This window comes from Canis lupus, chromosome 5, assembly GCF_048164855.1.
Source record: "Canis lupus baileyi chromosome 5, mCanLup2.hap1, whole genome shotgun sequence".
Classification (NCBI taxonomy): Eukaryota; Metazoa; Chordata; class Mammalia; order Carnivora; family Canidae; genus Canis; species Canis lupus.
This window is the reverse complement of record NC_132842.1, coordinates 24251033-24278775: the sequence shown is the minus strand read 5'-3', so window position 1 is coordinate 24278775 and position 27743 is coordinate 24251033.

Here is a 27743-nt window from a genome sequence, read left to right as displayed (position 1 = left end):
AACCACTGGCCTAAGTTATATATAGAGAGAATAGATCTCCGTTTTGGAAATTTGACTGCAAAGCTGGTAGTAGTCACTTATGGGTTATGGGGGCCTTGCCATCCTTATGTCACAACTCTGGTGGCTCAGAACAATATTACCTTGCCCTGGATGCCCCTCCATAAATGTCTGTGCACCCTAAAAGACCATTTAGAGTAGGAGATAGAAACCAGAATCCTATAATAATCCAGTTATCTAGGAATGAAAAGTGAATCTGATTCTTATTTCACTTGCTACATCTGTCAGCTTTCCTTCTACTCTCTTCTGAGCAGCTTCTCTTGTCCCCAGGGCCATATTTAATGCCCTGATATTGTTGCCAATAATAGGGGAAAGAGAACAGATGGAGAATTAAGGGATGGTTTTCAGAGGGACTTGAATACCCTGGAGTAGTTCCCATTTCTAAATCTTCTCTTTTGTGTGTTTCCCTTTATAAAGTGAATAATCACACATGAGGGCAATCCTCTCTGGAAGGAGATGGACATATTGAAAAGAGGGGGGATCAAAAAAAAAAAAAAAAAAAAGAGGGGGGATCCTTCACAGACCCTACCTCCACTGAACACCCATACCCCCAACATCTAGCTTTTTTCTCCTCGACATTTTGGGTTTTTCCCTTTGTTCTTTCCATGCCAACTCTGTATCTCTTGACCACTAAAAATCATCTTAATGTTGCCTTCTGAGACTTTGTTTTTCTATCATTCTGAAAGCAGTATATCTGCCGCACTTCTGCTAAAGAGACCAGTGTTCAGCCCTCCTCTTGTGGCTCTTCTCCCAGTTATAATCTCCACAAAGAAGAGATTTCACCTCTCTTTACATAAGAAGAACTCTCAAATACACTACATGCAGACTCAAAGTGTGGTCTGTGATGAAAGAAAATACAGAAAGTGAGTGTCAGCATCTAGAAAGGTTTCAGGAAGTTTCTATTGCTACAACATCTAAGTGGGTTATTTTGAGCTTTGTATGCTATTTCCCATTACCAGCCCCCTCCAGTTGTTAAAGCGGACTCTGGAGCCGCTAAAGCAGTGTGGGGAGAATGATTACCCACGTGGCATGCAAGTTCTTACAGCATTATAGTTGTAACACTTAGGATGTAGGAGGACCTGTGCCTTGGTTTGTCTGGGACAATCCCAGTTTAAAACTACTGTCTTGGCAGAAGTATGTTAGAGTGCTCCTTCCACACTCAGCATCAAAGTTTGGACAATTACATGGTCACTCTACTTGATCCCCATCCGTAAGACATACCCACTCCTCACCCCATATCTTGTAATAAGCAGCCACAGTGATTTCAAGAGAGGTTGGAGAAACCTTTCATCCAAGTCAAATAGATTTATACCCCAGGAATCTAATCCAGTGTTGTTGCTGTTTTGGTAAGCTCTTTGTGCCTTGTGAATTACATACCAGTCATCACTGAGAAATCCCCTCAATGAGCTTAAAGAGCCTTATTCAATAAGCAACTTCCTACCATGAGACTTCACAGGATGCAAGGAGACAGAAAAGGGTGATGCTTTCTTTTCACTCTGAGTTGACTGGTGTTTTCTGTAAATGACAAATGGGTTTATTCCAACCCATAGTTACTGCCTACATGGTCTCACTGGGAAAGCTCTGGAAATCCAACTTGCCTACAAACATATCTGCCCCTTAACCTGTTACTATACCTAAAATGCTTACCTTCAGAGTGGTTCTTTCTGTTACATTTGGGAGCAGACCTCTGTTAAAAGGCAAATACCATAGTGTAGAGAGCTAAACCCTAAGAACATTTTTGTGCCAAGACTCAGGGCCCTGGAAGAATGGAACATGGACATTTAAAAGGGATGCAAATCAAAGAACAGAGCAATAGAACACTTATTGAGATAGGTAGGACCGGGGCATCCACTAATGTGGGTGATGTGGTAGGAGGCCATCGGGCACCAAGAGAGAAAGTGAGGATGCATCATCTCTACTCCATAATTTGGCCAGTCATTGGACTGAGGTCACTGTGTGTAGGAGAATGCCAGGTGCAGCTTTGCTGTTCTCTGAGAAGTTCAGCTGAGGCCCAAAGTTAAAACAAAAGGTTCTAAATAAGTACCCCTACCTTCCACAGTGAGGTGCCAAGGAAAGTCTCCAATGCTTGAGGCTTTGACACAAAATACCACTCCACCCCCTTTACCTCTGTCTTTTCATCATCAAAAGAGGAATGAAAAGGGGGAAAATGGAGATTGTCGTTACTTTGGTGGGCCATGCGTGTTCACAGTGGTGAACTGTCTGTAGGGAGAAGAGGTATGTCTTCCCTTCACAGAGGCCAAGTGGAAAAGATTAGGTCCCAAGCAAGAAAGAGACCAGCATTTCTATTTTCCAGTTGAGCTTCAGTTTGGGTACCTGCCACTTGGGCTTCTCTTCCCAGGGAAGGACACATTTTACTTAACCATGCCATGCCAAAGAATGGCTAATCGCAATCCATGCTGCCTAACCATGGATGGCTCACTTTAGGTATGAGGGGTACCTAGCATAGCTTTTTTGGGTTTTTTTCCTCCCAGGTTTGGCCTTTAACTGAAATCCTGGGGCAAGAAAAGTCTCCATCAACACTTCTTGACACTGATCCTTGGTCTCTCCAATCCCCCTCAATTGTCATTATTTCTAGCAGCTGAACTGAGAAATCAAGGCTCTCCCTACTTGAGCAACCTGTAGGAAGCAGGGTCTGAAATGAGCCATGAGGACATTCAGAAAGCTGACACTAATGATGCCCTGGCTCCCGACAGGGCAGGCAGGTGCAAATGGACATAGAGCTTATAGCAGGGATGATGGTGGACCAACAAGCCCGGGAGCATGGCAGAAATGGCTGAGTTCCTGGTAGACTTTAGGGTGTAGAAAGATTTTATGACCAGCTTGGAGCAGAGAACATGGAGAAGAGCCCCAAGCTCTTAATGTCTGCCAAACTTGGCTAGCACTCAATGATACTGGCAGGCTCAGCTAGAAATCTGTTTACCCAAAGGAATGAAGCATCAGATAAGCTTTGTGGTGGAACAGAGCCATGAGTCTTCATGTAAATTTTGCAATTAGAGGGAGACACGAAGCTTATTTAATGGAACATCAGGTTGTGGTGAAGCTCTGGTGAATCTGAGGCAGAAATGTGGGTCTGGGGTAAAGCCTTGTTTAGTTTATGGAGACATGATCCTATGGGGAAGCACTTTGTGGCCAGAATTTTAAAGAACTCTGGGTTGTCTCAGAATTAGACCGCAGATTTAGGAGTTTGGTGTTCTTTGGTTTTTTTTTTCTCCTGATTTATTTTCTTTGGGATTTTATCTAAGTTATGTTTGGTAGAAAAAGACTTATCAATTGGCAAATTACTACTTTTCTTTTCTTAGCAATATGGGTTCCACTAGGGAATGAGGATGATTAAGAAGTGGGCATTGTGGCTTTTATGATAGTAATACTCAGAGTTCTCCAGAGAAATGGAACCAGTAGGATGGATGGATGGATGGGTGGATGGATCTATCAATCAGCCAATCTAAAAGGAGATTTACTCTAAAATATAGGCTATATGTATATACATATATTTAGAAAGAGAGTTATTATAAGGTATTGGCTCATGCTATTAAGGAAGCAGAAAAGTCCATGCTCTGTCACGTGTGAGCTGGCACCCCAGGAAAGCCAGCAGTGGAGTTCCAAAAATAGAGAGCTACTAGTATAGTAGCTTCCAGAAACACAGACACACCCTTCCAGAAACACAGACACACCTAGAAATGATGTTTAACCAGCCATCTGCTCCCCCATGTCCCAGTCAAATTGACACACAAAGCTAACCATCACAACGAATGATGTATTGGCAGCCATCATGTGCTGGTAAACCAGATCTCCATGGGGAGAAATAAGCCCTAATTTGTATCCTTTGCTAATGTCTGTGATGTAAATAGTCCTCCCATTACCAATTTTGAGCTACCAATGAGAAATCACTGAGCACTGAGCTGGGAAGGTATGCACACATACGGCTCTCACAAATGTCTCTACAATCTGGCTCCAACACAGGATGAGTTAGGAACCAACATTTGAGACCAAAGTCTTTTAGGCTGACCACATTCACTACTCTACTAGAGAGGGGTGGAAGGCCTAATTTGGGGCATTGATATCTTTGTGGTAGATGTTTTGGAATGGTTTTGAAAATTAAGCCACCTTCTCTGATTGTCTGTGGGATTTAGGAAATTTGATCCCACCTCTCCTGTGAAAATTTACATCAAATCACTTTCCTCAAGCTGGAGAAAGTGTTAGGGATCTTCTGTCCTAACCCATTCATTTTGAGATGAGGAGATAAAGGCTCAAGATGATAAAGTGACTTATCCACGATCTCAGGGAATTTTCTTAAAGAAGCTAAAAGTAGAGTCTAGTTCTGCTCTCTAGCCAAGCATTGTGTGTGTGTGTGTGTGTGTGTGTGTGTGTGTGTGTTTCTAACTACAGTTTGCTGCTCCTCAAAGATGGAGGGCCCACCTCTGAATGACACAGGAAGGGAGAGCTCAGAATGGATTGTTCTGGATAGCCTAGGAGTAGACATCAGCCCACCAGGATAGAAGACATCACCATGCCTCTATATTCTCGCTGTGATAGAAGGCCAAGAAGTAGCATCATGGGAAGAAGAAAATTTAGGTTCTGATCACAAAATTGCAGCATTTCCCTCAAAATCAGATTGAACATACACTGACAGAACCTAACGCCAGATCCCAGAGTATTAGCTCCATGGATCAAAGGAAAACCATGTCTGATGCTAAGCTCTGTAAGAGGCAGAATTGCACAACACTTGGTAAAACTATAGGGGTGTCTTGTGGTTGTTGGGAGATGGAGGGGGTAGCAGAATCAGTGGCAACAGTGGTGGAGAAAAAGAGCAAGAAAGTGGAAAGAAGAGAGGAAGCTACACACTTTCTCCTCAGATAGAGGACGTCATAGCCAAGAAGCCACCAGGAAGAGAGGACCCTGCCCTCCTATCTCTGGTAGCTGTTTTGGCTTGTTTTTTGTTTTTGGCTGGGTACAGTATACTTTATTGATGGTACATGACAAGGTAGGGCTCCCCAAACCCCTCCCCTTCCTCGGGGTCTAGGATGTAAATTGGAGGTCAGGAGATTCTCAGTGTGTTGGGGGATTAAGTCGGGGCAGAGACTCCCCAGCAGCTGAGGGCCTCGCTCTTCCTCTTGTTCTTGCTGGGGCTGGTGGTCCAAGAGGCTCTTACTCCCTGGAGGCCATGTGGACCCTGAGGTCCACCACCCAGTTGCTGTAGCCAAATCCATTGTCATACCAGGAAATGAGCTTGACGAAGTGGTCATTGAGGGCAATGCCAGTCCTGGCATCAAAGGTGGAAGAGTGGGTATCACTGTTTGAAGTCACAGGAGACAACCTGGTCCTCAGTATAGCCCAGGATGCCCTTGAAGGAGCCCTCCAATGCCTGCTTCACCACCTTCTTGATGTCATCATATTTGGCAGCTTTCTCCAGGAGGCAGGTCAGATCCACAACTGATACGTTGGGGGTGGGGACACAGAAGGCCATGCCAGTGAGCTTCCCATTCAGCTCAGGGATGACCTTGTCCACAGCCTTGGCGGTGCCGGTGGAAGCAGGGATGATGTTCTGAGCAGCCCCTTAGCCGTCACACCACAGCTTTCCAGAGGGGCCATCCACAGTCTTCTGGGTGGCAGTGATGGCATGGAGCATGGACAGTGATCATGGGGCCCTCCACAATGCCAAAGTGGTCATAGATGACTTTGGCTACAGGAGCCAAGCAGTTGGTGGTGCAGGAGGCATTGCTGACAATCTTGAGGGAGTTGTCATACCTCTTGTGGTTCACGCCCATCACAAACATGGGGGCATCAGCAGAAGGAGCAGAGATGATGACCCTCTTGGCCCTGCCCTTCAAGTGAGCCCCAGACTTCTCCATGGTGGTGAAGACCCCAGTGGACTCCACAACATACTCAGCACCAGCATCACCCCATTTGATTTTGGCAGGATCTTGCTCCTGGAGGATGGAGATGGATTCCCATTGATGACAAGTTGCCCGTCCTCAGCCTTGACTGTGCTGTGGGTAGAATCCTACTGGAACATGTACACCATGTAGTTGAGGTCAATGAAGGGGTCATTGATGGTGACAGTATCCACTTTGCCCGAGTCAAAAGCAGCCCTGGTGACCAGGCACCCAATATGGCCAAATCCATTCACTCCATCTTCACCATTGTGTCTCAGGGACATGGCTGGCCCTGCACCAGCAGATGTGGCCATCTGTCAACAGGGAGGAGCAGAGAGCCTGGTAGCTGGCTTTGAGCTAAAATGCAAAAGAACTTTAAGATGAGAGATTAAGTGGCTATTATTTAAGATCGTGGCCATACAAATAAAGCCTTTGCTCCTCTGCCTTGTCATCTGATGCTAAGAAAGGTCTTGGTGGACCTTGAATGGTGAGGGTCGTCAAAGAGGGAAACCAGAGTATTATAATCAGGGGAGCCTCCCTACTGCCCTCCCACTCGCCCTTCTGCTTCTATTTTTAAAGCACCAACAGCACTCTTGCCCTCGGGGAGATGGTCCCCCTGAGAAGCAGCTGTTTCCTGTCCACAGGCACTGAACTCACTGCAGCTCCCACCCTCCCCAAGGAACGGTGTTCATATTTGTAGACCTTCCTGAGAACCGTGTGGGAAGGGGGTCTCGATGGGCGGGGTGGGGATCCTATGGAGTGATGATGGCATCTCCCAAGCAGATGCCTTTTATTGTTGGACACTCCTGAGTGGAGACTAGAGCTAAGGTAGAACTAACTCTTAGTTCCCTGTGGAGCTCAAGCATCAGCCTCCCTCCATTTCCAGGCCACCCTCTTCCCAGTACACATGGTGAAGGTGTCCGTGTTAGTCTTAGTTCCTCCTGAGAGACCGTTAGGCCAAACTCCTGGAGTCCGAAAGCTTTCCTATCCTTCCAGGATCCTACTTTCCTGCTGCCCGTAATAGGATGCCATTCCCAGCTCCTGGGTACCGGCAGAAGGAGGGATGTGGGACCTGCCACAGTGCCCTCCCTGTCCTTCACATTGGGGCCCATACTGGCACCATATGAAGCTGAAGTCCCTACACAACACCTCATGAGGTTTGACAGACTAGATGGGAGAGAAACCACCAGGCAAGACTTCCCTCGTAGTTGACAGAAAACTTGCCCCAGAATTTAGCCCTCCATGGATGATACATTACCTACTTCAAAAGTGTGGTATTTCTTCATGTACTGATATGCAGCAATCTCCAATATAGATTTTTTCTTTTAAAGATATTTATTTATTCATGAGAGACACAGAAAGAGAGGCAGAGACACAGGCAGAGGGAGAAGCAGGCTCCAAGCACAGAGCCCAATGTGGGACTTGATCCCGGGTCTCCAGGATCACGCTCTGGGCCAAAGGCAGACACTCAACCACTGAGCCACCCAGCTGCCCCTCCAATATAGATTTTTAAGTGAAAAGTTAAAGCGCAGGATAGTACATTGTGTGAGTGTGTGTGTGTGTGTGTGTGTCTGTGTGTGAAGGAGTACACAAGGGTGTGATCATTTGGGCTGTTGTGAAGAGGAAACCCAGCCATTGCTGGGAGATTCAGGTAGGACATCTCCGTGTACATCCCCTTGCTACCTTTTGAATTTGGAATCATGTGAATGTATTGCCAACTTAAAAATTAAAAGTGAAGTTCTCCATTTTATTTAAAAGAGCTTGAGTTAGGTTTTCTATCATTTGCAACCGAAGAATCCTGACTGAGATATCATATATATATATATATATATATATATATATATATATATATATATATATATATATATATAGTTTCCATCATGAGGCAAATGTCCATTTCTCACATATGAAATTCGCAATGTCAACTTATTTCCCTTTGCCTCCTTAATGAATTCTGGATGGATTTCTCCATGTTTCCACCCTCTCCCTGGTGCCCTCTACTGAAGAGTTTGGTTAAATGGAGTTTCATCATAGGGGTAAGGAGACCTCATAATTGCATGTTAAATATGACTTGCCTCCAATGCCGAAAGGAAAGTAGTTAAAATTGAAGCCTTTCCAGGGGATCCCCTTAATAGCATATTCCACTTCCTGCCCATTTCCCAAAGTGCTTTGCCTCTGTAATCATCCACCTTGTGGGAATCTTTGCCTACCTTGAGTGTGTTTTACAATAACTTAACATCTAGCAAAGGCTCCCAACATAGAAGCGCTCACTAGCATTGCTTCTCTGCAATTAGCTTTTTGGCTAAGAGAGTCCTTGGGGGTGAGATAGCTCAAGGTTCACCAGCCCAGTTCCACCACCCACTAGTCTAGTCAGTGGGAGGAAGTTAGCCTTTCTGAGTTTTATGTTTTTCACCTGAAAATGACGCTCCAGGATGGTTGTGTGGACTCAATGAGATAACATAGTTTGAAAAGCACTTAACCCAGAACCAGGTGCAGAGTCAACAACAGCCCAACCCTCAAGTGGTGAGGACTCTTCATGGGGACCATGAGCCATTAGCCATCATTGTATATTCAAGGACAGTTGTCTGCCAATCAGAGGGCAGCTCTTCAATGGTGCTGAACATCTTGTAACATCCTGCCCTTACTCTAGCCTTCACTTTCTGCATCTCACAATACCTGTTTTAGGAAAGAACTTCTTGGTGATATCAAACAAGGCCACCTGCCCAAAATTAAGTTTTTAAGTGTTTAATGTGGCTCTACTTTGAAAAGGACTAAATGTCTCCCAGGAGATCTGAGAAGTATTTTCCTTTGGGAAATATACCATTTTATTCTCTCAATGCCCTTAGATTGGCTATTCAGGAAGCATTATATTTTTGGATTCAGTAATTAAAACTTAGGCTCAGTCTCAATGATAAAATGGGGGGGGACTTCCTATACCATCTCTCTCACTCTTGCTCTCTTTCCTGAGATATAATTGGCGTTATAGCATTGTCTTAGTTTTAGGTGTATGTATGTATATATTGCACAATGTCTGCCACAGTCAATTTAGTTAACATCCAAACCATACATGGGTATAATTTTCCATATTATAAAACTTTTAAGTTCTACTCTACTAGTAACTTTCAAATGTGCAATACAGCATTGTTGACTGGATTATGCTGGATGTTACATTCCCAGGGCTTATCTATCATAGAATTGAAAGATTGTACCTTTTGACTATCTTTACCCATTTTGCCCACCCTCCATACCCAGCCTCTGGCTGCCGTGGTTTGTTCTGTGTAACTTAAGTTTGGGATTTCATAATAGAAGTATAGTTGATATAATGTTACATTAGCCTCAGGTGTAAAGTACAGTATTCAACAGGTATATATTATGATATACTCACAAGTGTAGCTACCATCTGTCACCATACAATACTATTATAGTACCATTGACTTTATTTCCTCTACTGTATTTTTACCCCTGGGATTATTTATTCCACGACCAAAATCCTGTATCTTCTACTCTCATCACCTCATCTCATCTCATCAAAATCATCATTTTGCCCATCCCCCCAACCCCCTCCCCTCTGGCAACCATCAGATTGTTCTCCATATTTATATATCTGTATTTTCTTTTTGTTTGTTTGTTCATTTGTTTTCTGGATTGTACACTTAAGTGAAATTATACACATGATATTTGTCTTTCTCAACCTGACCTATTTCACCTAGCATAATACCTAGAGCTCCATCCATGTTGTTGCAAATGGCAAGATCTCATCCTTTTTTATGGGTAACACTCCATTGTATATATGTACCACATCTTCCTTTTTTTAATAATAAATTTATTTTTTATTGGTGTTCAATTTGCCAACATACAGAATAACATTGGTGTTCAATTTGCCAACATACAGAATAACACCCATACAGAGCAACACTTGCTCATCCCATCAAGTGCCCCCCTCAGTGCCCGTCACCCAGTCACCCCCACCCCCCGCCCTCCTCCCCTTCCACCACCCCTAGTTCATTTCCCAGAGTTAGGAGTCTCTCATGTTCTTTTTTTAAATTAATTAATTTATTTTTAATAAATTAATTTTTTATTGGTGTTCAATTTACCAACATACAGAATAACACCCAGTGCTCATCTCGTCAAGTGTCCCCCTCAGTGCCCGTCACCCACTCATCCCCACCCCCCGCCCTCCTCCCCTTCCATCACCCCTAGTTCGTTTCCCAGAGTTAGGAGTCTTTATGTTCTGTCTCCCTTTCTGATATTTCCCACTCATTTTTTCTCCTTTCCCCTTTATTCCCTTTCACTATTTTTTATATTCCCCAAATGAATGAGAACATACAATGTTTGCCCTTCTCCGATTGACTTACTTCACTCAGCATAATACCCTCCAGTTCCATCCATGTTGAAGCAAATGGTAGGTATTCATCCTTTCTAATGGCTGAGTAATATTCCATTGTATACATAAACCACATCTTCTTTATCCATTCATCTTTCGATGGACACCGAGGCTCCTTCCACAGTTTGGCTATTGTGGACATTGCTGCTAGAAACATCGGGGTGCAGGTGTCCCGGTGTTTCATTGCATCTGAATCTTTGGGGTAAATCCCCAACAGTGCAATTGCTGGGTCGTAGAGCAGGTCTATTTTTAACTCTTTGAGGAACCTCCACACAGTTTTCCAGAGTGGCTGCACCAGTTCACATTCCCACCAACAGTGTAAGAGGGTTCCCTTTTCTCCGCATCCTCTCCAACATTTGTGGTTTCCTGCCTTGTTAATGTTCCCCATTCTCACTGGTGTGAGGTGGTATCTCATTGTGGTTTTGATTTGTATTTCCCTGATGGCAAGTGATGCAGAGCATTTTCTCATGTGCATGTTGGCCATGTCTATGTCTTCCTCTGTGAGATTTCTCTTCATGTCTTTTGCCCATTTCATGATTGGATTGTTTCTTTGGTGTTGAGTTTAATAAGTTCTTTATAGATCTTGGAAACTAGCCTTTTATCTGATACGTCATTTGCAAATACCTTCTCCCATTCTGTAGGTTGTCTTTTAGTTTTGTTGACTGTATCCTTTGCTGTGCAAAAGCTTCTTATCTTGATGAAGTCCCAATAGTTCATTTTTGCTTTTGTTTCTTTTGCCTTCATGGATGTATCTTGCAAGAAGTTACTGTGGCCGAGTTCAAAAAGGGTGTTGCCTGTGTTCTCCTCTAGGATTTTGATGGAATCTTGTCTCACATTTAGATCTTTCATCCATTTTGAGTTTATCTTTGTGTATGGTGAAAGAGAGTGGTCTAGTTTCATTCTTCTGCATGTGGATGCCCAATTTTCCCAGCACCATTTATTGAAGAGACTGTCTTTCTTCCAGTGGATAGTCTTTCCTCCTTTATCGAATATTAGTTGACCATAAAGTTGAGGGTCCGCTTCTGGGTTCTCTATTCTGTTCCATTGATCTATGTGTCTGTTTTTGTGCCAATACCACACTGTCTTGATGACCACAGCTTTGTAGTACCACCTGAAATCTGGCATTGTGATGCCCCCAGATATGGTTTTCTTTTTTAAAATTCCCCTGGCTATTCGGGGTCTTTTCTGATTCCACACAAATCTTAAAATAATTTGTTCTAACTCTCTGAAGAAAGTCCATGGTATTTTGATAGGGATTGCATTAAACGTGTACATTGCCCTGGGTAACATTGACATTTTCACAATATTAATTCTGCCGATCCATGAGCATGGAATATTTTTCCATCTCTTTGTGTCTTCCTCTATTTCTTTCAGAAGTGTTCTATAGTTTTTAGGGTATAGATCCTTTACCTCTTTGGTTAGGTTTATTCCTAGGTATCTTATGCTTTTGGGTTGTAAATGTAAATTGTAAATGGGATTGACTCCTTAATTTCTCTTTCTTCAGTCTCATTGTTAGTGTATAGAAATGCCATTGATTTCTGGGCATTGATTTCGTATCCTGCCATGCTACCAAATTGCTGTATGAGTTCTAGCAATCTTGGGGTGGAGGCATTTGGGTTTTCTATGTAGAGTATCATGTCATTGGTGAAGAGGGAGAGTTTGACTTCTTCTTTGCCAATTTGAATGCCTTTAATGTCTTTTTGTTGTCTGATTGCTGAGGCTAGGGCTTCTAGGACTATGTTGAATAGCAGTGGTGAGAGTGGACATCCCTGTCTTGTTCCTGATCTTAGGGGAAAGTCTCCCAGTGCTTCCCCATTGAGAATGATATTTGCTGTGGGCTTTTCGTAGATGGCTTTTAAGATGTCGAGGAAAGTTCCCTCTATCCCTACACTCTGAAGAGTTTTGATCAGGAATGGATGCTGTATTTTGTCAAATGCTTTCTCTGCATCTAATGAGAGGATCATATGGTTCTTGGTTTTTCTCTTGCTGATATGATGAATCACATTGATTGTTTTACGGGTGTTGAACCAGCCTTGTGTCCCAGGGATAAATCCTACTTGGTCATGGTGAATAATTTTCTTAATGTACTGTTGGATCCTACTGGCTAGTATCTTGTTGAGAATTTTTGCATCCATGTTCATCAGGGATATTGGTCTGTAATTCTCCTTTTTGGTGGGGTCTTTGTCTGGTTTTGGAATTAAGGTGATGCTGGCCTCATAGAACGAATTTGGAAGTACTCCATCTCTTTCTATCTTTCCAAACAGCTTTAGTAGAGTAGGCATGATTTCTTCTTTGAATGTTTGATAGAATTCCCCTGGGAAGCCATCTGGCCCTGGACTCTTGTGTCTTGGGAGGTTTTTGATGACTGCTTCAATTTCCTCCCTGGTTATTGGCCTGTTCAGGTTTTCTATTTCTTCCTGATCCAGTTTTGGTAGTTTGTGGCTTTCCAGGAATGCGTCCATTTCTTCTAGATTGCCTAATTTATTGGCGTATAGCTGTTCATAATATGTTTTTTAAATCGTTTGTATTTCCTTGGTGTTGGTAGTGATCTCTCCTTTCTCATTCATGATTTTATTAATTTGAGTCTTCTCTCTCTTCTTTTTAATAAGGCTGGCTAATGGTTTATCTATCTTATTAATTCTTTCAAAGAACCAACTCCTGGTTTTGTTGATCTGTTCCACAGTTCTTCTGGTCTCGATTTCGTATAGTTCTGCTCGAATCTTTATTAACTCTCTTCTTCTGCTGGGTGTAGGATCTATCTGCTGTTTTTCCTCTAGCTCCTTTAGGTGTAAGGTTAGCTTTTGTATTTGAGTTCTTTCCAGTTTTTGGATGGATGCTTGTATTGTGATGTATTCCCCCCTCAGGACTGCTTTTGCTGTATCCCAAAGATTTTGAACAGTTGTATCTTCATTCTCATTAGTTTCCATGAATCTTTTTAATTCTTCCTTAATTTCCTGGTTGACCCTTTCATCTTTCAGCAGGATGATCCTTAACCTCCACGTGTTTGAAGTCCTTCCAAACTTCTTGTTGTGATTTAGTTCTAATTTCAAGGCATTATGGTCTGAGAATATGCAGGGGACGATCCCAATCTTTTTGTATCGGTTCAGACCTGATTTGTGACCCAGTATGTGGTCTATTCTGGAGAAAGTTCCATGTGCACTTGAGAAGAATGTGTATTCAGTTGAGTTTGGATGTAAAGTTCTGTAGATAACTGTGAAATCCATCTGGTCCAGTGTATCATTTAAAGCTCTCTTTTCTTTGGAGATGTTGTGTTTAGAAGACCTATCGAGTGTAGAAAGCGCTAGATTGAAGTCACCAAGTATAAGTGTATTATTATTTAAGTATGTCTTAACTTTGGTTATTAATTTATTGATATATTTGGCAGCTCCCACATTCGGGGCATATATATTGAGGATTGTTAAGCCCTCTTGTTGGATAGATCCTTTAAGTATGATATAGTGTCCCTCTTCATCTCTCACTACAGTCTTCGGGGTAAATTTTAGTTTATCTGATATAAGGATGGCTACCCCTGCTTTCTTTTGAGGACCATTTGAATGGTAAATGGTTCTCCAACCTTTTATTTTCAGGCTGTAGGTGTCCTTCTGTCTAAAATGAGTCTCTTGTAGACAGCAAATAGATGGGTCCTGCTTTTTTATCCAGTCTGAAACCCTGCGCCTTTTGATGGGGTCGTTAAGCCCATTCACGTTCAGAGTTACTATTGAAAGATATGAGTTTAGTGTCATCATGATATCTATTCTGTACCACATCTTCTTTATCCATTCATCTATTGATAGACACTTGGGTTGCTCCATATCTTGGCTTCTAAATAATGCTGTAACAACCACGGGAGTGCATATATTTTCAAATTAGTGTTTTTGTTTTCTTTGAGCAGATACCCAGTAGTGGAATTACTTGCTCATATGGTATTTCTGTTTTTAATTTTTTGAGGAAATTTTTCCCATAATGACTGCCCTCATTTATACTCACACCAGCAGTGCATAAGGGTTCCCTTTTTTCCATATCCTTGCCAACATTTGTTATTTCTTCTCTTTTTGATAATAACATTCTAACCGGTAATAAGGTGATATTTCCTGTGGTTTTGATTTGCATTTCCCCGGTGATTAATGATGTTGAGCATTTTCTTCATATGTCTGTTGGCCATCTATGTTATCTTTGGAGAAATGTCTATTTAAGTCTTCTGCCCATTTTTAAATTGGATTATTTTTTATTTTTGGTGTTGAGTTGTATGTGTTCTTTATATGTTTTAGATATTAACTGCTTGTGAGATATATCATTTGCCAATGTCCTTTCCTATTCAGCTGGTTGCCTTTTCATTTTATTGATAGGTGATTTTTTTTTCATTGTGCAAAAGCTTTTTATTTTAATGTAGTCCCAGTAGTCTATTTTTGCTTTTGTTTCTCATGTCTGAGGAGACCTAGCTATGGCTGATGTTAAAGAAATTAATACCTATGTTTTCTTTTAGAAGTTTTATAGTATTGGGTCTTACATTTAGATCTTTTATCAATTTTGAGCTTATTTTTGTGTATGGTGTGAGAAAATAGGCCAGTTTCATTCTTTTACATATAGCTGTCCAGTTTGCCTAACACCATTTATTGAAGAGATTGTCTTGCCCCTGTTGTATATTTTTGTCTCCTGTGTCATAAATGAATTGACCACATAAGCATGGATTTATCTATGGGCTCTCAATTCTGTTCCATTGATTTATATGTCTATTTTTGTGTTGTGTACCATACTGTTTAATTACTACAGCTTTGTAATATGTCTTAAAATATGAGATTGTGTTACCTCCAGCTTTGTTCTTTTTTCTCAAGATGCTTTGTCTATTCCCAGTCTTGTGTGGTTCCATACAAATTTTAGGATTTTTTGTTACAATTTTGTGAAAAATGCTGTTGGTGTTTTGATAGAGATTGCATTGAATCTGTAATTTTCTTTGGGTAGTATGAACATTTTAACAATGTTAATTTCTCCAATTCATGAATATGGAATATCTTTTCATTTGCATGTGTCCTATTTTATTTCTTTCATCAGTGTTGTATAGTTTTCAAAATATAGGTTGTTCACCTCCTTGGTTAGGTTTATTCTTGGGTCTTTTATTCTTTTTGGTGCTGTTGCAAATGAAATTGTTTAATTTCTTTTTCTGCCATTTTGTTATTAGTGTTTAGAAATGCAAGCAATTTCTATATATTAATTTTGTATCCTACAACTTTACTGAATTCATTAATTACTTCTAATGTGTTTTTTTTTGTGGAGTCTTTAGGATTTTTTTATGTATGGTATCATGTCATCTGCAAATAGTGACCACTTTGAATGCTTTTTATTTCTTTCTCTTATCTGATTGCAAAGCTGAGACTTTCCAGTGCTATGTTAAATAAAATTGATGAGAGTGGACATCTGTGTCTTATTTTTGATCTTAGAGAAAAAGCTCTCAGTTTTTTACCATTATGATGTAATCTGTGGGGTCTTCATATATGGCCTTTATTATGTTATATTCCCTCTAAACCCGCTTTGTTACAAGTTTTTTTTAAATCATAAATAGATGCTGAATCTTGTCTAATGCTTTTTCTGCATCTATCAAAATGATCATGTGATTTTTATCCTTTGTTTTGTTGATGTGATGTGTCATAATAACTTGTGAATATTGAACCATCCTTGTATCCCTGGAAGAAATCCCACTTGATCATGATGAATGATCCTCTTAACGTATTATACAGTTGACTAATATTTTGTTGAAAACTTTTACATTTATGTTCATCAGGGGAATTGTCCTATTTTTGTTTTTGTAGTGTCTTTGTCTAGTTTTGGCATCAGAGTAATGCTGGCTTCATACAATGTATTTGGAAACTTTCCTTCATCTTCTATTTTTTGGGAATAATTTAAGGAAAATAGGCATTAACCATCCTTTAATTTTTGGTGGAGCACACTTCTTATGGTTTGCCTCCCTCTCTGTTTTTATCTTCTTTTATTTTTCCTTTCTTTCACCTATGCTGTTTTGTTTCTAATTCCATATATGCATGAAATCACATGGTATTTGTTTTTTTCTAATTGACTTCTTTAGCTTAGCATAATACCCTCCAGTTCCATTCACATAATTGCAAATGGGAAGATTTCATTATTTTTGGTGGCTGAGTAATATTACATTGTGTGTATACCACATATCTGTCAATGAACATCTGAGTTCTTTCCATCTTTTGGCTATTGTGGACATTGCTGCTATAAACATTGGGATGCATGTGCCCCTTCAAATCACTATGTTTGTATCTGTTGGATAAATACCTAGTAGTGCAATTGCTGGGCCATAGGGTAGCTCTATTTTTAACTTTCTGAGGAACTTCCACACTATTTTCCAGAGTGGCTTCATCAGTTTGCATTCCCAGCAACAGTGTCAGAGGGTTCCCCTCTCTCCTCATCCTAGCCAACATCTGTTATTTCCTGGGTTGTTGATTTTAGCCATTCTGACTGGTATGAGGTGGTATCTCATGGTGGTTGTGATTTGTATTTCCCTGATGCCAAGTAATGTTGAGCATTTTTTCATGTGTATGTTGGCCATTTGTATGTCTTCGTTGGAGAAATGTCTGTTTATGCCTTCTCCCCATTTCTTGACTAGATTTTTTTGTTATTTAGGTGTTAAGTTTGATAAGTTCTTTGTAGATTTTGGATACTAGCCCTTTAACTGATAAGACATTTGCTAATATCTTCTCTTATTCCACAGATTGATTTTTAGTGGGTTTTTTTTGTATATATATATATATTTTGTATATTTTTATTGTAGTTTGATTTGTCAACATATAGTTTAACACCAAGTGCTCATCCCATCAAGTGCCCCCCTCAGTGCCCATCACCCAGTCACTCTATCCCCTCCCCCACCTCCCCTTCCACTACCCCCTTGTTCATTTCCCAGAGTTAGGAGTCTCTCCTGTTCTGTCACCCTCTCTGATATTTCCCACTCATTTTCTCTCCTTTCCCCTATAATCCCTTTCACTAATTTTTATGTCTCCCGTATGAGTGAGACCATATGATGATTGTCCTTCTCTGATTGGCTTACTTCACTCAGCATCATACTCTCCAGTTCCATCCATGTTGAAGCAAATGATGGGTATTCATCCTTTCTGATGGCTGAGTAATATTCCATGGTGTATATAGGACCACATCTTCTTTATCCATTCATCTTTCGATGGACACCAATGCTCCTTCCACATTTTGGCTATTGTGGACATTGCTGCTATAAACATTGGGGTGCAGGTATCTCAGTCTTTCGCTGCATCTGTATCTTTGAGGTAAATCCCCAGTAGTTCAATTTCTGGGTTAGGATAGCTCTATTTTTAACTCTTTGAGGAACTTCCACACAGTTTTCCAAAGTGGCTTCACCAGTTCACATTCCCACCAACAGTGCAAGAGGGTTCCCCTTTCTCCACATCCTCTCCAAAATTTGTTGTTTCCAGTCTTGTTAATTTTCACTGTTCTCACGGGTGTGAGGTGGTATCTCATTGTGGTTTTGATTTGTATTTCCCTGATGGCAAGTGATGTGGAGCATTTTCTCATGTGCTTGACCACAGCAACTTCTTGCAAGATACATCTATGAAGGCAAGGAAAACAAAAGCAAAAATTAACTATTGGGACTTAATCAAGATAAAAAGCTTCTGCACAGCAAAAGAAACAGTCAACAAAACTAAAAGACAACCTACATAATGGGGGAAGCTATTTGCAAATGACATATCAGATAAAGGGCGAGTATCCAAGATCTATAAAGAAGTTATTAAACTCAACAGCAAAGAAACAAACAACCCAATTATAAAATGGGCAAAAGACATGAACAGACATTTCACCAAAGAAGACATACACGTGCTTTTTAGTGTTGTTGACTGTTTCCTTTACTGTGCAAGAGCATTTTACCTTGATGAATTCCCAATAGTTCATTTTTGCTGTTTCCCTTACCTTTGGAAACATGCCTAGCAAGAAGTTGCTGAGGCCAAGGTCAAAGAGTTTGCTACTTGTGTTCTCCTCTAGGATTTTGGTGGGTCCCTGCTCACATTTAGGTCTTTCATCTATTTTGACTTTATTTTTGTGTATAGTGTAAGAAAGTGGTCCTGCTTCATTTTTCTGTATGTGACTGTCCCAATTTTCCCAACACCATTTGTTGAAGAGACTTTTTTCCATTGGATATTCTTTCCTGCTCTGTTGAAGACTAGCTGACCATAGAGTTGAGGGCCCATTTCTGGGTTCTCTATTCTGTTCCATTGATCTATGTGTCTGTTTTGTGTCAGTACTATACTGTCTTTATTACTACAGCTTTTTAATACAGCTTGAAGTCCAGAATTGTGATGCCTGGAGCTTTTTTTTCCAGCATTCCTTTGGCTAATCAGGGTTTTTTCTGGCTCTATACACATTTTAAGATTTTTTTTCAGCTCCTTGAAAAATGCAGATGGCATTTTGATAGGGATTGCATGGAATGTGTAGATTGCTTTGGGTTAAGTAGACATTTTAACAAATCTTTGTTCTTCCAGTCCATGGGCATGGAATGTCTTTCCATTTTTGTGTCTCTCAATTTCTTTCATAAGAGTTCTATAGTTTTCAGAGTACAGCTCCTTTACCTCTTTGGTTAGGTTTATTCCCAGATATTTTATGGTTTTTCGTGCAATTGTAAATGGGATTGATTCCTTGATGTTTCTTGCTTCTACCTCATTGTTAATGTATAGAAATGCAACTGATTTTTGTGCATTGTTTTTATATCCTGCAACTGTGCTGAATTTCTGTATCAGTTCTAGCAATCTCTGGGTGAAGTCTTTGGATTTTTCTACATAAAGTATCATGTCATCTGCAAAGAGTGAAAGTTTGACTTCTTCTTTGCTGATTTGGATCCTTTTATTTTTGTTGTTGTCTGATTACTGTGGCTAGGAAGTACTATGTTGAATAACAGTGGTAAGGGTAGACATCCCTGTCATGTTCCTGACCTTAGGGGAAAAGCTCTCAGTTTTTCCCTTTGATGATGATATTTACTGTGGGTTTTCGTATATGGCTTATTTTCCTTCTATCCCTACACTGCAGAGAATTTTTATCAAGAAAGGATGCTACATTTTGTCAAATGTTTTTCTTGCATTTATTGAGAAGATCATATGGTTCTTGTGTTTTCTTTTGTTAATTAGTGATTGATTTGTGGATGTTGAACCACCCTTGCAGCCCAGGAGTAAATTCCACTTGGTCATGGTAAATAATCCTTTTGATGTGTTGTTGCATTCTATTAGCTAGTATCTAGGTGAGAATTTTTACATCCATGTTCATCAGGGATATTGGTTTATAATTCTCCTTTTTGTGGGGTCTTTGTCTGGTTTTGGGATCTAATACTGGCCTCATAGGATGAGTTTAGATGTTTTCCTTCCATTTTTATTTTTGAAACAGTTTCAGAAGAATAGGTATTAATTCTTCTTTAAATATTTGGTAAAATTCTGCTGGAAGACCATCTGGCTCTGGACTCTTGTTTGTTGGGAGATTTTTTATTACTGCTTAAATTTCTTTGCTGGTTATGGGTCTGTTCAGGTTTCCTATTTCTTCTTGTTTCAGTTTTAGTAGTTTATATGTTTCTAGGAATGCATCAATTTCTTCCAGATTGCCTAATTTGTTGGCACATAATTACTCATAATGTTTTTATAATTGTTTGTATTTCTTCAGTGTTGGTTGTGATCTCTTTCATTCATGATTTTATTTATTTGGGTCCTTTCTCTTTGCTTTTTGATAAGTCTGGCTAGGAGTTTATCAATTTTATTAATTCATTCAAAGAACCAGCTCCTAGTTTCATTGATCTGGTTTTTTTGTGTGTGGGGGTTTAGTTTGTTTATTAGAGAGAGTGAGCAAGAGAGAGCACAAGTCAGAGAAGGGGCAGAGGGAAAGGAAGAAGCAGACTCTCTGCTGAGCAGGGAGCCCAGTGTGGGACTTGATCCCAGGATCTTGGGATCATGACCTGAGCTTAAGGTGGACGCTTGACTGACTGAGTCACCCAGGCACCCTGTTCTACTGTTGTTGTTGTTTTTAATTTCTATATCATTGATTTCTGCTCTAATCTTTATCATTTTTCTTCTCCTACTGGATTTAGGCTTTATTTGCTATTAATCCAGCTCCTTAGGTGTAAGTTTAGGTTGTGTATTTGAGACCTTTCTTGTTTCTTGAGAAAGGCCTGTATTGCTATATACCTCACTCTTAGGATCACCTTTGCTGCATCCTAAAGGTTCTTAGCTGTCATGTTTTCATTTTCATTTGATTCCATGTATTTTTAAAAATTCTTCATTAACTTCCTGGTTGACCCATTCATTCTTTAGTAGGATTCTCTTTAACCTTCATGTATTTGTGTTCCTTCCAAATGTCCTCTGTGGTTGAATTCAAGTGTTAAAGAATTGTGGTCTGAAAATATGCATGGTATAATCTCAATCTTTTTGTACCAGTTGAGACCTGGTTTGTAATCCAGTATGTGATCTATTCTGGAAAATATTCCATGTGCACTCGAGAAGAATGTGTATTCTGTTGCCTTAAGATGAAACGTTCTGAATATATCTTTTAAGTCTATCTGGTCCAATGTGTCATTCAAAGTCCTTGTTTTCTTGTTGATCTTCTGCTTAGATGATCTGTCTGTGCATGGGGTGTTAAAGCCCCCTAGTGTTATTGTACTATTATCAATGTGTTTAATTTTGTTATTAATTGGTTTATAGTTGGCTGCTCCCAAGTTAGGGCATAAATATTTATAATTGTTAGATCTTCTTTTTGGATAGAGCCTTTTATTATACTATAGTATCCTTCTTTATCTCTTGTCACAGTATTTGGTTTAAAATCTAGTTTGTCTTCTATAAGGATTGCCACCCCAGCTTTCTTTTAATGATCATTAGCATGATAAATGATTCTCCACCCTCTCACTTTCAATATGGAGTTGTCTTTGAGTCTAAAATTAGTCTCCTGTAGACAGCATATTGATGGGTCTTGTTTTTTTTTATCCAATCTGATAACCTATGTCTTTTGATTAAAGCATTTAGTCCATTTACATTCAGAGTAATCATTGAAAGATATGAATTTAGTGCCATTTTATTACCTCTAAAGTCACTGTTTTTGCTGATTATCTCGGTTCCTTTCTGGTCTTTGTTATTTTGGGGTTCTCTCTTCTCTCAAAGCATCCCCTTTAATATTTCTTGCAGGGCTGGCTGAGCGTGTACATATTCCTTTCATTTTTGTTTGTCCTGGAAACTCTTTATCTCTCTTTCTATTCTGAATGACAGCCTTTCTGGATAAAGTCTTCTTGGCTGCATATTTTTCTCATTTAGCACATTGAATATATCATGCCAGTGCTTTCTGTCCTGCCAGGTCTCTGTGGACAGGTTTGCTGCCAGCCTTATGTTTCTACTCTTGTAGGGTAAGGACCTCTTGTCCTTATCTGCTTTCAGGATTTTCTCTTTATCTCTGAAATTTGCAAGCTTCACTATTATATGTTGTGGTGTTAACCTATTTGTATTGATTTTGAGGGGGGTTCTCTGTGCCTCTTGGACTTGAATGCCTGTTTCCTCCCCTAGATTATGGAAGTTATCAGCTATAATTTGTTCAAATAAATCTCCTGCCCTCACCTCTCTTTTCATTTTATGGGATCCCTGTTATCCAGACATTCTTTCACTTGAAGATCTCACTGGTTTCTTGAAGTCTCCATGATCTAGTCTTCATGATCTAGTAGTTGTTTTTCTCTCTTTTTCTCAGCTTCCTTATTTACCATCATTTTGTCTTCTTTATCACTGACTCTGTCTTCTGCCTCGTTATTCCTCATTGTTAGAACCTCCATCTGTGACTGCATCTTAGCATTTTTAATTTCAGCCTGATTAAATTTTAGTGCTTTTATTTCTCCAGTAAGGGATTCTCTAGTGTCTTCTATGCTTTTTTCAAGCCCAGCTAGTATTTTTATAACTGTTATTTTGAATTCTAATTCCAACGTTTTGCTTATATTCATATTGATTAAATCCCTGGCAGTGAGTACTATCTCTTGTACTTTTTTAAAAAAAGATTTTATTTATTTACTTGACAGAGAGAGCTAGCGAGCGAGCGAGAGTATAAGCAGGGGGAGTAGCAGGCAGAAGGAAGGGGAAAAGCAGGCTCCCTGGTCTGCAGGGAACCCAATGCAGGGCTTTTCATCCCAGGACCCTGAGACCATGACCTGAGCCAAAGTCAGACACTTAACTGACTGAATCACCCAGGTGCCTCCATTCTGTTCTTTCTTTTGGGGTGAGTTTCTCCATCTCTCATTGTCCAGAAAAGAAGAAAGAGAGGGAAAAGACAAAGTAAACAACAACAATGCCAGAAAAAAAACCAGAAGAAAAGAAAAACAAAACAAAACAAAAATCAAGCAAAAAGTAAAATGGAACAAAACACTAAACTAGATCCTAGGTGTGTGTTTTGGTCTGCTTGTTAAAAGAAACTAGATTTCAAAATAGAAAAGAAAGAAAAATTTTATATACACATATATATGTGTCTATATGTGTGTATGTATATATAGAAAATATATATTGTATATATAATAAAATAGAGTGAAAGGGAACAAAAAATTAAAAATACACATATATAACATACATATAAAAATAAATTTAAAAGGAATTTCTTAAAGAATTCAAAAAATAAAATAGCTTTTAAAAAAAAACCCTTAAAGACTAAAGAATAAGAAGAAAACACAAATGCTTATACTGTTTTCCCCAAGAGCTGAAGTTTTGCAGTTTTCTATGGTTAGTAAGCTTGGTGCTAGCTGACTGTTCCTGCCAGTCCTCTGGGAGAGGGGCCTATTGCCCTGACTTCCAGGTGTCTTTGCTCTGGAGGAATTGCACCTGCCCTTGCCAGGGGGCGGGGCTCAGTATCAGGGGCTCCAGATTCCACTATGTGGCCCTGTTTTACTCCCTGAAGGCTTTCAGCACCAATGGGGGAGGTGGAAATGGCCTGTAAGCAGGCTCTCTCCCCTTCTCCGTATCCACTAACATATCACCCCGATTCCGGTCTCTACCTCCTATATTCCAAAAAGTCAATGCTTTTCTATTTGCAGAATTGCAACAATTCTTTTCTCAAATTATGGATTGATTTCACAGGTGTTCAGAATGGTTTGATAACTAGCTGAATTCCAGGGACCAAATGAACTTAGGGTCCCCTACTCCTCCACTGTCTTAACTCCTCTACCTCAGGTTTTCTCTTTTTCTTGATATATCTTACTAAAGGTTTATTAATTTTATCTTTTCAAAGAACCAGTTCTTGGTTTCATTGGTCCTTTACATGTTTTTGGTCTCTATTTGCTTTATTTCTGCTCTGATCTTTATTTCCTTCTTCTAATCTTGGGCTTGGTTTACTCTTCTATTTCTTTTTTTTTAATTTTTATTTATTTATGATAGGCACACAGTGAGAGAGAGAGAGAGAGAGAGAGAGAGGCAGAGACACAGGCAGAGGGAGAAGCAGGCTCCATGCACCGGGAGCCCGACGTGGGAATCGATCCCGGGTCTCCAGGATCACGCCCTGGGCCAAAGGCAGGCGCCAAACCGCTGCGCCACCCAGGGATCCCTACTCTTCTATTTCTATCTCCTTTAGAGGTTAGATTGAGATTTTTCATGTTTCTTTTTTTTTTTAATTTTTTATTTATTTATGTATGATAGTCACAGAGAGAGAGAGAGGCAGAGACACAGGCAGAGGGAGAAGCAGGCTCCATGCACCGGGAGCCCGACGTGGGATTCGATCCCGGGTCTCCAGGATCGCGCCCCCGGCCAAAGGCAGGTGCCAAATCGCTGCGCCACCCAGGGATCCCATTTTTCATGTTTCTTGAGTTAGACCTGTATTGCTAGAAATTTCCCACTTAGAACTGCTTTTTCTGTGTCCCAAAGATTTTATTTTATTTATTTATTTATTTTTGTCCCAAAGATTTTAGACCATTGTGTTTTTATTTTCATTTGTCTCATTTCTTTTGTATTTTTTTTGTATATTTTTTGTATATTTTTTATTGGTGTTCAATTTGTCAACATATAGTATAACACCCAGTGCTCAACCCATCAAGTGCCTCCCTCAGTGCCTGTCACCCAGTCACCCCATCCCCCTGCCCACCTCCCCTTCCACTTCATTTGTATTTTTTTTATTTCTTTGTTGATCCCCAGGTTGTTTAATAGCACATTGCTTAGCTACTACATATTTCTGTGGTTTTTGTTATCTTCTTGTGATGACTTTGTAGTTTCATCCTATCATGGTCACAGAAGATGCATGATGTGATTTCAATCTTAAATGTATTGGGATTTATTTTGTGTGGCCTAACATCTGATCTATCCTGGAGAATGTTCCACATGCACTTGAAAAGAATGTGTCTTCTGCCTTTGGATGGAATGTTCTGTATATACCTATTAAGTCCGTCTGGTCTAATGTGTCATTCAAAGACACATCTTATTGGTCTTCTGCTTAAATGATCTATCTAAAACTTTAAGAAAGGTGTTAGAGTCCTCTACTATTACGGTGTTACTGTCAATTTCCCTTTATATCTGTTATTATTTGCTTAATGTATTTAGGTGCACCAGAATTGAGTGCATAGATATTTATAATTGTTCTATCTTCTTGTTGAATTGACCCCTTTATAATTATAAAATGTCTTTTGTTTCTTATTACAGTCTTTTTAAGCCCAGTTTTGTCTGGTGTGAGTATTGGTACCTCAGCTCTCTTTTCACTTGTGTTTGCATGGAATATCTTTTTCTATCCCTTTACTTTCAGTCTATATGTTTGTTTAGGTCAGAGGTTAGTGTCTTGTAGGCAGCATATAGATGGGCCTTGTTTTTTTTATCCACTTCACCACCCTATAAGTTTAGGATTTTTTTTTAAGATTCTGCATATAAGTTGAATCTTACAGTATTTGTCTTTCTTTGTCTTATTTCACTTGGCATAAACCAAAGTCCATTCTTATTGTCACAAATGGCAGGATTCCTTTTTCATGGCTGAATAATATTCCATGTGTTCATATAGCACGTTTCTTTTATTCATTTGACCAAAAATGAGCACATATCTTAGCTACTGTAAATAATGCTGGGACAGTCATGGGGGGGTACAAATAACTTATTGAGATAGTTATTTCTCTTCCTTTGGATAAATATCCAAAAGTAGATTTGCTGGTTCATATCCTAGCTTTGTTTTTAGTTTTTAGTTTTAGTTTTTGGTGAGTCTCCATTCACCAAAAGTTTTTCATAGTGGCTATACCAATTTACATTCTCACAGGTCACAATTTATAAAGATTTTCTCCCTTTCAGTAGGTTGCCTTTTTGTTTTGTTATGATAAACTTTGCTGTACGGAAGCTTTTTAGTTTGATGTAATGGTATACTTGCTTTTGCTGTGTTTGTTTTTGGTATCAAAAACAAAACAAAAATCATTGCCAAGACTGGTGTCAAGGAGCTTACTCCCTACATTTTCTTCTAGAAGTTTTATGATTTCAGGTTTTACATTGACATCTTTAATTTTATTCTGAGTTGATTTTTATCTATGCTATAAAATAGTAATCCACTTTCATTCTTTTGCATTTGGCTATCCAGTTTCCTAGCACCATTTATTGAAGGAGATATCTTTTACCTATTGTATATTTTCGCCTCTTTTGTTGTAAATTAATTGAGTGTGTGTGTGTGTGTGGTTATTCCCGAACTCTTTATTGATCTACATGTCTGTTTTATGTTAAGTACCAAACTGTTTTGGTGATTGTAGCTTTGTAATATGGTTTGAAATCAGGAAGTTTGATGCTTCCAGCTTTGTTCTTTCATAAGATAGTTTTATAGTTTGGGGTTTTTTTTATATCCATACAAATTTTATTTTTTTTTATTACTGTGAGAAATGCCATTGAATTTTTTAAAAGATTATTTATTTATTTATTTATTTATTAGAGAGAGAGCACAAGTAGGGGAAAGGGGGAGGGGCAGAGGGAGAAGCAGACCCCCTACTGATCAGGGAGCCTGATGCAGGACTTGATCCCAGGACCCCAGTATTATGACCTGATCTGAAAGCAGATGCCTAAATGACTTAGCCACCCAGGTCCCCCCACCATTGAATTTTTGATAGGGATTGCATTGAATCTGGAGGTCACTGTAGGTAGAATGAACATTTTAACAATATTAATTTTTCCAATCCATAAATGCACAGATTATCATTCCATGTATTTGAGTCTTCAATTTCTTTCATCAGTGTTTTCTAGTTTTCAGCAAACAAGTCTTTTACCTCCTTGATTAAATGTATTCCTAAATATTTAATTGGTTTTGATGCTATTGTAAATGGAGTTTTTTTTAAAAAACACCCCCTATAGATAGTTTGTTGTTACTGCATAGAAATGCAACTGATTTTTAATGTTGGTTATTTATCTTGCAACTTTATTGAATTTATTTAGCAGTTCTTTGTGGAGTCTTTAGGTTTTTATATATAAGATTATGTCATCTGCCAATGGAGAATATTTTACTTCATCTTTTCCTTTTTGAATACCTTTTATCTTTTCCTGCTTAATTGCTCTTGCAAGGACTTCCAGTACCATTTTTGAATAAAGATAGCAAGAGTTTTCTTGATCCTGATCTTATAGGAAACTCAGCTTTTTACCTTTGACTTGATGTTAGCTGTGGACTTGGCATACACAGCTTTTATTATGTGAGGTAAATTCTCTATCCACTTTGTTGAGAGTTTTTATCATGACTGGATGTTGAATTTTGTCAGATGCTATTTCTGCATCTCTTGAGATGATCTTATGGTTTTTTATGCTTTATTTTGTTAATGTAGTATATGACTCATTTATGGATGTTAAACCATACTTATATCCCTGGAATTAATCCCACTTCATCACAAAATAGGATTCTTTAAATGAATTATTGAATGCATTAAAACCATGGGAAGAGCACCTATTTAAAGTCAGGCATGTGGAAGTTTCTTTACCTATATAATCTTGTGAGTACTTGATTCAATTCTATGGGTTCCTATCATTTTCATTTCACAGATTTAATTCCAGAGCAAACTGACCCAATAGCCTTGCCTTTCTACTACTGTCAACTTTCTCCTCTCTGTAATTGAGATCAGACAACCACCATGTAGGGTTACTAGTCAAATCACCAATTCTACAAGGAAATATGGTACATATTTCCACTATCATTATTAATATCATTCCAATGGCTTTAATAATGGGGGAGGAAGACTAGAGCGATGGAATAAGCATGTCTGCAAGGGCCCTGGGTCAAGTCTCAACTCTGAAGTTTACTAATTGAATGACTCTATCATAATAATAGCTTCCATGGGTCAAACTGTGACTCTCCCAAATTATATGTTGAAGACCTAATTCCCAATATGATGGTATTTATAGATGGGTCCTTTAGGAAGCAATAGAGACAAATGAAGTCACAAGGGCAGG